This window comes from Perna viridis, chromosome 10 (genome assembly GCF_037379345.1).
Source record: "Perna viridis isolate PV_CMFRI_1.1 ecotype Kerala chromosome 10, ASM3737934v1, whole genome shotgun sequence".
NCBI classification, from domain to species: domain Eukaryota; kingdom Metazoa; phylum Mollusca; class Bivalvia; order Mytilida; family Mytilidae; genus Perna; species Perna viridis.
In genome coordinates, this window is record NC_142454.1 from 26487273 (window position 1) to 26498451 (window position 11179).

Sequence of the window (11179 nt, forward strand, 5' to 3'; positions counted from 1 at the left end):
TAAAATGATTTATGGTACAAACGACGATTTTCGTAAACACAAACATTGAAGATGAAAGGGAATTAAGTGCCATTCTGTGTAAGAATCAGGCAATGGGTGGCACATCATATTTCTTAATTTGGTCTTTTTTGCCTCAAATATATTCAACACATCTAGAAAACAACTGAAAAACGATTTTAATTCATCCCGAAGCATCTGTGATGTAGATATTTTTGGAATGTTTATATAAGGAAGAAGTGTGGCAAAATTTTAATAGTAAAATACAAAAAGGAGCATACAATTGTGAAATTAGGGATAACCCGTTGACTAGATAAAAAAATAGACAGCGTAAGAAGAGAACAGTCAGCATATACCAAATAATACGAGATAACATGACATAACATACAGATAGAAGATAGAATCAAACTGAAACAAGGTAGATACCGGGGATTTTAACTAGTTTGTAAAAAAATATCAAGATATGACTACAGTTTAGTTCCAATACACATCATACATATCTGAAACTCAAAAACAAGTTGATGCTTAATCACCATACTTACCGGATAGATATGACATTCCCTTTGTCTTCTTTTAGTTATGTCAAACGAAATTTAGGTTGTCTATCTACGAATCAGACAATTGTTGATATCCTACAAAATTGACGAAAAAATAATCAAACACATAATATATAAAACAAAACTCTTGATGCAATATTTTTTTTCAGATTTATATGATAAACTAGACATTGCCACTAACGGGTCTAATACCCCCGTAGCTTTTTGAACCCTTTACATTCGGGGACCAATGTGGACAAACGATTTATATATGACACAATTTTTATGGTAGAAAGAGTAATCAAGGGAACCAAGGTTATAGGGTAATCAAAAGAATGTAATCCAGGGACAAAGACCAGACATGGAAAACAGACACACACAACAAAGAACATAAAGTAACTAAAATCATACATACAAAGTAACAAAAATAAATGAGCAACTCGGACTCCACTAAAAACTGGGAGCATGGTGAATAGATTAAGCACTTCTGTCACACATTCTAAAACATTCTAGATCAATCAGTACTATTTATATTGATGACAACACAATAACAGAATGTGACTAATTCCTGACAATATGTACATCTCCACATGGTAATTCAACACTCCATTGAGTTTCATTACAATCCTGCAAGTCGTTAAGGAGGACTTGTGGACAACGCATCAGACCAAGTTTAGGTGAAAAATACCCAAATTCCAACGGTCATCATTTCTACAATTTTCATTCAAACATAAATTCCTGACAATTTTCAATCCCTATATAGTAATTTAGCAGCCCAATAAGTTTTATAACAATCCTGCAAGTCGTTCAGCAGGAAGTCCGGACAACGCATGGGACCAATTTTAACAGCCATCATTTCCACAATTTTAATATTGTCTAAATATGAATTCCTAATAGTATGGAAATCTCCGTGTGGTTATATTGCATCACGAAGTTTCAAAACAATGCTGCAAACTGCTTAGAAAATATATCAGGCAGACACTCGGATGGAAATCTATTTACTCACCCAAACTTCATTTACAGGTGGCATAATAAAAATATTTTAATTAATTTTCAGTTCATAAAATCGTTCTTCACTTTCTGTGATCTGCTGTTTATGTATACAGGGGTTCTGTTTGATGTGAAAAGGAGTAAATTATCAAAACAAGTATTCAAATATACTCTACATACAAGTGACGAGGATGCCCTTAACAATTGGAAGCGTCGCCCATATTGGAGGCAAAGGTGACTGTTAAGGGCGAATGTTTAAAACATTTTCGAAATTAGAAAAAAAGTAAGGAGACAAGATGTCTCGATCCTTATTGCGATATAGTGTTCAGTTATGCAGTTGATCTGTCGCCACTGATTAATTTTCTCATTGTAGGCAAGCACAAACACAAATTTAAATGTTTTCTTCATGTCATGAGCTTTCCTTGTTACAGTCCTTGTTAAGAAGGTCATGTTTTATTCATATCGATGGTATTTTAAGTATTTTCTGTGAATGTTTGATCAGAGTAAGAAATGAAAGTTGGCATTGATTATTTAAAAATTACATGTACTTTGTTAGTCCATATAAACCATGATGTTCGCCGAGGCATTTTAAGACTGACTTTCTACTGTATAAAGGATGCCAAGTAAAATCAAAACTAGAGAAAAAAATGTGAGAAATACTTACGTACTAGATACCCTCATCTCCCATTTGATAGCATGCACTTTTTGATCTGAAATTGGTTTGGATCAAAATCTTAAACAGAAGGTGTACAATGAAAATATGTGATATTAAAATATTCTGTGAACATTTCATATATGCCATCCGGTAGTGTATGTAATATAAAGAAAACGATGAAAGGTGGGTACCATTCTGCGTAACGGAATGTAACCGACGGGCATAAAGAATCTACTATTTTGCTTCAAAAGGACAATATAATTGTTTGAACGTATACGTGGGACAGTACACTAGACTATAAGAATTAAAAAAAACACTTTAGACAGAAACAAACACACACAAGAAACATACTAATTACTAGTATTTGTGACAAATTAAAATAAAAATAAGATTAAAATTAAATTCAAACTTTTAACAGTAATGATTCAACATGAAGGGCTAAGAATTAAGAAGTCTGATACTGAGACAATGCTATACCATTTAATAATGAGCACGAAATAACGTCAAATATAATCTCATTTTCAGATATTTACACTTACAAACAAAAAGTACCACTGCAAAGTACAAAGGATGTTCCTGGAGATACACACAAGGGTAAAAGTAAAACTTAAAATATTATGAAGCTGATCGTGCTCGCTCATACATACAATGCCTACTTCATACTAAATGACTGGGTCCGTTTGCGCTCCGCCACAGGAGGCTACATTGCCCAACCCTACTCATCCCTCCCTTTTTCTAGTGGCAATCAAAATCTGTCGGCCCTTTTATCCTTGTGTCCCATCCCTTTTTCATTTCATCATCATTTCATGATCATTTTATCATCCATTTCATGTTCGTGGTCTGAATATTGCTGCTTGGACGTTAAACCCAAACAATCAAATGACTGGGTCTGAGATAAGGAAGCAGCTGTTGATAGCCATTACGTGAACATTACAGCTACAAGTTAATTGAACAAGTTATTTTCTATTGATTTTCAGGTTTTTCACATGTTTCCACTTCCCTATAACTAATGTTTCGCTTGGATAATTTAACAAGATGTTTGTTGGAATATCATATTTTGCAATATTTAGATGTAATTAACAATTAGTGAACTTACCTTTAATAACAAATTGCTATTCATTTTATTCAAACCAAAATATATTTGAATCAAACAAGACCCCGGTTTATACCGGATTCTACAAACAGTATGTATTTCATATGGACCATCTCAAAACCTTTTGTGAATATTGACTAAGGAACTTAAAATAAAACTTGCGTTCTTATTCAGTAAATCAATCTGGTCAATCTTCATCAATCAAATATTAGAAAAACGATGTTTGCAAATAGATGCACGATGATTAAGACAAAAATATGAATATACTTACTTTATCACATCTTTTCCAAACAACAAACCAATTTAGTTTTGTTATGTTTTACCCATAAATAGTGTCGATAAAACGAAACTACTTTCAATCATGTGACCGTTTTTGAAAAATTCAATTTCATTTAAGGAAATATGTCAGTGGTGTATGTAAAGTGTAATAGTATAAAATAGAAAAGAATATAAGTGCACTTGCGTTAAATTTTCGGAAGATGTAATTTAAAGAAGGGCGTTAATTCAAATAATGTTCAACTTGTCTTAACCAAAATCTAAGAAAAAAAAAACTCAATCCTGTCTTAACCAGACACCTACAAGAGTTCCATTATGTCAGTCTGTCTATACTTTTAAATGTGTTTACTACGGAAACTTATTCATTCCCAAGAAAACTCGATCCTGTCTTAACCAGACACCTACAAGAGTTCCATTATGTCAGTCTGTCTATACTTTTAAATGTGTTTACTACGGAAACTGATTCGTTCCCAAGAAAACTCGATCCTGTCTTAACCAGACACCTACAAGAGTTCCATTATGTCAGTCTGTCTATACTTTTAAAAGTGTTTACTACGGAAACTTATTCATTCCCAAGAATGACGGACAAGAATCGATCACTTCTTATGTTTCCTCTGATCATGTGATCATTTGCGAAATTTTCATTTAAGAATGTCAATGGTGGTTTACCTTACAGAATAAAAATACAGTCATTTCAAATCTTTTGAAAACGTAATTCATAGGAGTATGCTAAATGAAATTTAACCGAAATCAGTCGTATCTTAACCATGAATAAATCCGATACCAGTCCATACCAGATACTTGTAGAGGTCCCATAATTTGTTTTATGTTTTATGTCTTACCCTACCGGTGCACCTGGTCCATGCTCCCAGTTTTTAGTGTAGTCCGAGTTGCTCATTTACTTTTGTTACTTTATATATATAAGGAAGAAGTGTGGCAAAATTTTAATAGTAAAATACAAAAAGGAGAATATAATTGTGAAATTAGGGATAACCCGTTGACTAGATAAAAAAAATAGACAGCGTAAGAAGAGAACAGTCAGCATATACCAAATAATACGAGATAACATGACATAACATACAGATAGAAGATAGAATCAAACTGAAACAAGGTAGATACCGGGGATTTTAACTAGTTTGTAAAAAAATATCAAGATATGACTACAGTTTAGTTCCAATACACATCATACATATCTGAAACTCAAAAACAAGTTGATGCTTAATCACCATACTTACCGGATAGATATGACATTCCCTTTGTCTTCTTTTGGTTATGTCAAACGAAATTTAGGTTGTCTATCTACGAATCAGACAATTGTTAATATCCTACAAAATTGACGAAAAAATAATCAAACACATAATATATAAAACAAAACTCTTGATGCAATATTTTTTTTTCAGATTTATATGATAAACTAGACATTGCCACTAACGGGTCTAATACCCCCGTAGCTTTTTGAACCCTGTACATTCGGGGACCAATGTGGAAAAACGATTTATACATGACACAATTTTTATGGTAGAAAGAGTAATCAAGGGAACCAAAGCTATAGGGTAATCAAAAGAATTTAATCCAGGGACAAAGACCAGACATGGAAAACAGACACACACAACAAAGAACATAAAGTAACTAAAATCATACATACAAAGTAACAAAAATAAATGAGCAACTCGGACTCCACTAAAAACTGGGAGCATGGTGAATAGATTAAGCACTTCTGTCACACATTCTTAAACATTCTAGATCAATCAGTACTATTTATATTGATGACAACACAATAACAGAATGTGACTAATTCCTGACAATATGTACATCTCCACATGGTAATTCAACACTCCATTGAGTTTCATTACAATCCTGCAAGTCGTTAAGGAGGACTTGTGGACAACGCATCAGACCAAGTTTAGGTGAAAAATACCCAAATTCCAACGGTCATCATTTCTACAATTTTCATTCAAACATAAATTCCTGACAATTTTCAATCCCTATATAGTAATTTAGCAGCCCAATAAGTTTTATAACAATCCTGCAAGTCGTTCAGCAGGAGGTCCGGACAACGCATGGGACCAATATTAACAGCCATCATTTCCACAATTTTAATATTGTCTAAATATGAATTCCTAATAGTATGGAAATCTCCGTGTGGTTATATTGCATCACGAAGTTTCACAACAATGCTGCAAACTGCTTAGAAAATATATCAGGCAGACGCTCGGATGGAAACTATTTACTCACCCAAACTTCATTTACAGGTGGCATAATAAAAATATTTTAATTAATTTTCAGTTCATACAATCGTTCTTCACCTTCTGTGATCTGCTTTTTATGTATATATGGGTTCTGTTTGATATGAAAAGGAGTAAATTATCAAAACAAGTATTCAAATATACTCTACATACAAGTGACGAGGATGCCCATAACAATTGGAAGCGTCGCCCATATTGGAGGCAAAGGTGACTGTTAAGGGCGAATGTTTAAAACACTTTCGAAATTAGAAAAAAAAGTGAGGAGACAAGATGTTTCGATCCTTATTGCGATATAGTGTTCAGTTATGCAGTTGATCTGTCGCCACTGATTAATTTTGTCACTGTAGGCAAGCACAAACACAAATTTAAATGTTTTCTTCATGTCATGAGCTTTCCTTGTTACAGTCCTTGTTAAGAAGGTCATGTTTTATTCATATCGATGGTATTTTAAGTATTTTCTGTGAATGTTTGATCAGAGTAAGTAATGAAAGTTGGCAATGATTATTTAAAAATTACATGCACTTTGTTAGTCCATATAAACCATGATGTTCGCCGAGGCATTTTTAAGACTGACATTCTATTGTATAAAGGATGCCAAGTAAAACCAAAACTAGAGAAAAAAATGTGAGAAATACTTACGTACTAGATACCCTCATCTCCCATTTGATAGCATGCACTTTTTGATCTGAAATTGGTTTGGATCAAAATCTTAAACAGAAGGTGTACAATGAAAATATGTGATATTAAAATATTCTGTGAACATTTCATATATGCCATCCGGTAGTGTATGTGATATAAAGAAAACGATGAAAGGTGGGTACCATTCTGCGTAACGGAATGTAACCGACGGGCATAAAGAATCTACTATTTTGCTTCCAAAGGACAATATAATCGTTTGAACGTATACGTGGGACAGTACACTAGACTATAAGAATTAAAAAAAAACACTTCAGACAGAAACAAACACACACAAGAAACATACTAATTACTAGTATTTGTGACAAATTAAAATTAAAATAAAATTAAAATTAAATTCAAACTTTTAACAGTAATGATTCAACATGAAGGGCTAAAAATTAAGAAGTCTGATACTGAGACAATGCTATACCATTTAATAATGAGCACAAAATAACGTCAGATATAATCTCATTTTCAGATATTTACACTTACAAACAAAAAGTACCACTGCAAAGTACAAAGGATGTTCCTGGAGATACACACAAGGGTAAAAGTAAAACTTAAAATATTGTGAAGCTGATTGTGCTCGCTCATACATACAATGCCTACTTCATACTAAATGACTGGGTCCGTTTGCGCTCCGCCACAGGAGGCTACATTGCCCAACCCTACCCATTCCTCCCTTTTTCTAGTGGCAATCAAAAATTGTCGGCCCTTTTATCCTTGTGTCCCATCCCTTTTTCATTTCATCATCATTTCATGATCATTTTATCATCCATTTCATCTTCGTCGTCTGAATATAGCTGAAATATAGCAACTCGGGCGTTAAACCCCAATAATCAAATGACTGGCCCCGAGATAAGGAAACAGCTGTTGATAAACGGTTTTAAAGTTTTATACCGGATTCTACAAACAGTATGTATTTCATATGGACCATCTCAAAACCTTTTGTGAATATTGACTAAGGAATTTAAAATAAAACTTGCATTCTTATTCAGTAAATCAATCTGGTCAATCTTCATAAATCGAATATTAGAAAAACGATGTTTGTAAATAGATGCACAATGATTAAGACAAAAATATGAATATACTTACTTTATCACATCTTTTCCAAACAACAAACCAATTTAATTTTGTTATGTTTTACCCATAAATAGTGTCGATAAAACGAAACTACTTTCAATCATGTCACCGTTTTTGAAAAAATTAAATTTCATTTAAAGAAATGTGTCAGTGGTGTATGTAAAGTGTAATAGTATATAATAGAAAAGAATATAAGTGCATTCGCGTCAAATTTCCGGAAGATGTAATTAAAAGAAGGCCGTTAATTCAAATAATGTTCAACTTGTCTTAACCAAAATCTACGAAAAAAACTCAATCCTGTCTTAACCAGACACCTACAAGAGTTCCATTATGTCAGTCTGTCTATACTTTTAAATGTGTTTACTACGGAAACTTATTCATTCCCAAGAAAACTCGATCCTGTCTTAACCAGACACCTACAAGAGTTCCATTATGTCAGTCTGTCTATACTTTTAAATGTGTTTACTACGGAAACTGATTCATTCCCAAGAAAACTCGATCCTGTCTTAACCAGACACCTACAAGAGTTCCATTATGTCAGTCTGTCTATACTTTTAAATGTGTTTACTACGGAAACTGATTCATTCCCAAGGAAACTCGATCCTGTCTTAACCAGACACCTACAAAAGTTCCATTATGTCAGTCTGTCTATACTTTTAAATGTGTTTACTACGGAAACTTATTCATTCCCGAGAAAACTCGATCCTGTCTTAACCAGACACCTACAAGAGTTCCATTATGTAAGTCTGTCTATACTTTTAAAAGTGTTTACTACGGAAACTGATTCATTCCCGAGAAAACTCGATCCTGTCTTAACCAGACACCTACAAGAGTTCCATTATGTCAGTCTGTCTATACTTTTAAATGTGTTTACTACGGAAACTTATTCATTCCCAAGAAAACTCGATCCTGTCTTAACCAGACACCTACAAGAGTTCCATTATGTCAGTCTGTCTATACTTTTAAATGTGTTTACTACGGAAACTGATTCATTCCCGAGAAAACTCGATCCTGTCTTAACCAGACACCTACAAGAGTTCCATTATATCAGTCTGTCTATACTTTTAAAAGTGTTTACTACGGAAACTGACTCATTCCCAAGAATGAAGGTCAAGAATCGATTACTTCTTATGTTTCCTCTGATCATGTGATCATTTGCGAAATTTTCATTTAAGAATTTCAATGGTGGTTTACCTTACAGAATAACAATACAGTAATTTCAAATCTTTTTGAAAATGTAATTGAAAGGAATATGCTAAATGAAATTTAACCGAAATCAGTCGTATCCAAACCATGAATAAATCCGAATCCAGTCCATACCAGATACTTGTAGAGGTCCCATAATTTGTTTTATGTTTTATACACGTGGTAATCGTATGTCTGTCTATACGGAACAAATTTTCATTCCAAATAAGTTTTTACTCGGTTATAAAGACCTTGTGGAAGGACCCATGACTGTCTTGGAACCAAAAGTAAGAGTCGATCGGAGTGTAATATCTAAGCACACTGATTTGAAAACAACATTTGAATTTCGATTTACTCATCTATTAAAGACTTATCTACATATACCAGTTAAGATTTCTCTACGATTTAGGATGCATGCATAAACACATTATTTGACTTTTTGTGATTTTTTTGATGAATAATGAACTGAAGCCTTCTGAAATGCTTGTTTACAACGCATACTTCTCAATATGGTACTTCGTTTTACCCGAGTTATATATTAAAATATTAATTTGGATGTAATCATTTCATGTGAATTGGAATTTTTACCAAAAAATGCAAAGGCAAGCTTAAGACAAATGCACATTTCACGGCAAAATATGCGTTAATGTTTTCCATGACGTCTAGTAGAGGTCCTCCCAATGTTTGATTGATTAGATACAATATTGCAGAAGTATGTAGTTCAAGATTAAGGAAAAGCCTTCACTGCACAAAAATGCATTATTTTCTCTTTAAATGTACTCACCCATAAAGCCCAGAATAGAAATACCTCATATCCATAATACTTCAAAAGAAATGTTAGCAAATAATTTAATATGAAATAAAGGTTTTCCTTGTTTTTTTCTCTCGAAACTATTATCTTACCTAAAGATGTAAGTTCAAACAAAAATCACTTTTTTACACATTTTTGATAAAGTAAAGTAACGCCCCATGAAGCATGCACATATAAAGACTTTCCAGAACGTTTCAGTTTATAATGTATTGAAATAATTAATATGTACATTAACATTTCATAAGATCATTAAAAAATAGCTGTCGAATTCACCTCTGATAACAGACTTTGGCAACTTTATACGGTTACGCTTTATAAACAATATAAATGAATTTTTTTTATTTTGCATGATGATTTTTCTTTACATTTTGTTTTATAAACATATTCATAAAAAAATTCATCGTAAAAATTTCTCCTTTGAACTCAAAAAATGGGAATATGCGAATTGCCGAAATGAACATTCAAGTCGCAAGTTAAATAAAATGATATAAAAAAAACTGCTAGCTTACATTGCAGATTGTAACCACTTAAAGACTTAGTCGATGTTTATACTTAGAATCTGGTTTTCTTACAGCTTTAGATTTATTTCAAGAATTTTTAAGTACTATTTTCTTCATTGTTGTACCCGTGACAATTTATATATTTTAAAAGTAATATTAAGGAAGCATAAAGCAGTTATTTTTTTAATGCATTGTTATAACTATTTCTACAAATCTTCTTATATGAAATGTCACAGATATTGACTTAATACACGCACACAAACGTGCTTTAAGTATACTGTTACGATGCTTAGCTGCTTTCGAAAATTTTCCCCAAAAAAAATCACAATTAATTCTTCTAATTATATAACATGTTATCTTTTCAAAATATAACAGATATGGAAGTTCATTTGAATGTTTAAGTAATTATGGCCAAAATAAATACTAAAATGACAATAATGGGACAATAAAATACATCAGAATCTATGCACCTAGAATAAATGTAAAATAAAAGAAACATCTATAATATACATACTCAAAATACCTAACAGAATAAATTAAAAGTAAAAAACTGAAGAGAAGAAACACATGATAACACACAAAAATTAAAGGATTAGAACTATGATCTATTACAAAAGACCGGGAGTGAAATCAGGTGCTCTGGAATGGTAAGCATGTCATAGTTTGTCGGGTGGTACTCTGCACATTACAAGAGTTAAATCTGGTAAACAGAAAACTCAACACTTTCTGTGACGAATGAGCCATAAATAGATTCACCCAAAAACAATAGAGCAACCCAATGTGCGATTAACATTTTGACGATTTAATTTCAATTAACAGAGTTTCATGATACAAATAGCTTGTGATCGGCGTGAATCATCCAAAAACAAGACAAATAAAATATAGAAGACCAAACTAAAAACTCTTACTACGTGAAATTGATTACAGATTCTCACGCGCAATGCAAAATATTACTTATTTTAAAAGATTTTTGAAATATATTTTTGTCTAATTTTAACACTCTTACATGGTGGTGTTTGCTATGGAAGAAGTAGGCTTGTTCCGGTGTTAAATAAATAGCTTAGCTATGTTACCCTCTTCCGATAGACTTTGTCAAAAATAGGTCATATGAACAAATTAGTATGACAAA

The 11179-nt window shown here is 32.5% G+C and overlaps 1 protein-coding gene across 10 annotated transcripts in view; it reads right to left on the reverse strand.

Annotated features, from left to right (window-relative positions):
• The window catches only part of LOC148605161 (BTB/POZ domain-containing protein 6-B-like), a 129817-nt gene extending 122138 nt beyond the window's left edge, over window positions 1-7679 (reverse strand). The window contains exons 1-5 of one of the 10 annotated variants that reach the window (XM_088548667.1): window positions 7567-7679; window positions 6437-6478; window positions 4783-4872; window positions 2188-2233; window positions 540-629 (exon numbers count right to left, since the gene is read on the reverse strand). The gene's annotated coding sequence lies outside the window, so the exon portion shown is untranslated. Of the gene's footprint in view, window positions 1-539; window positions 630-2187; window positions 2234-3274; window positions 3454-3542; window positions 3655-4782; window positions 4873-6432; window positions 6479-7566 lie in introns of those variants that run through there. The other 9 variants (XM_088548668.1, XM_088548662.1, XM_088548670.1 and 6 more) reach the window with 9 other exon arrangements.
• Window positions 7680-11179: the final 3500 nt, after the last annotated feature.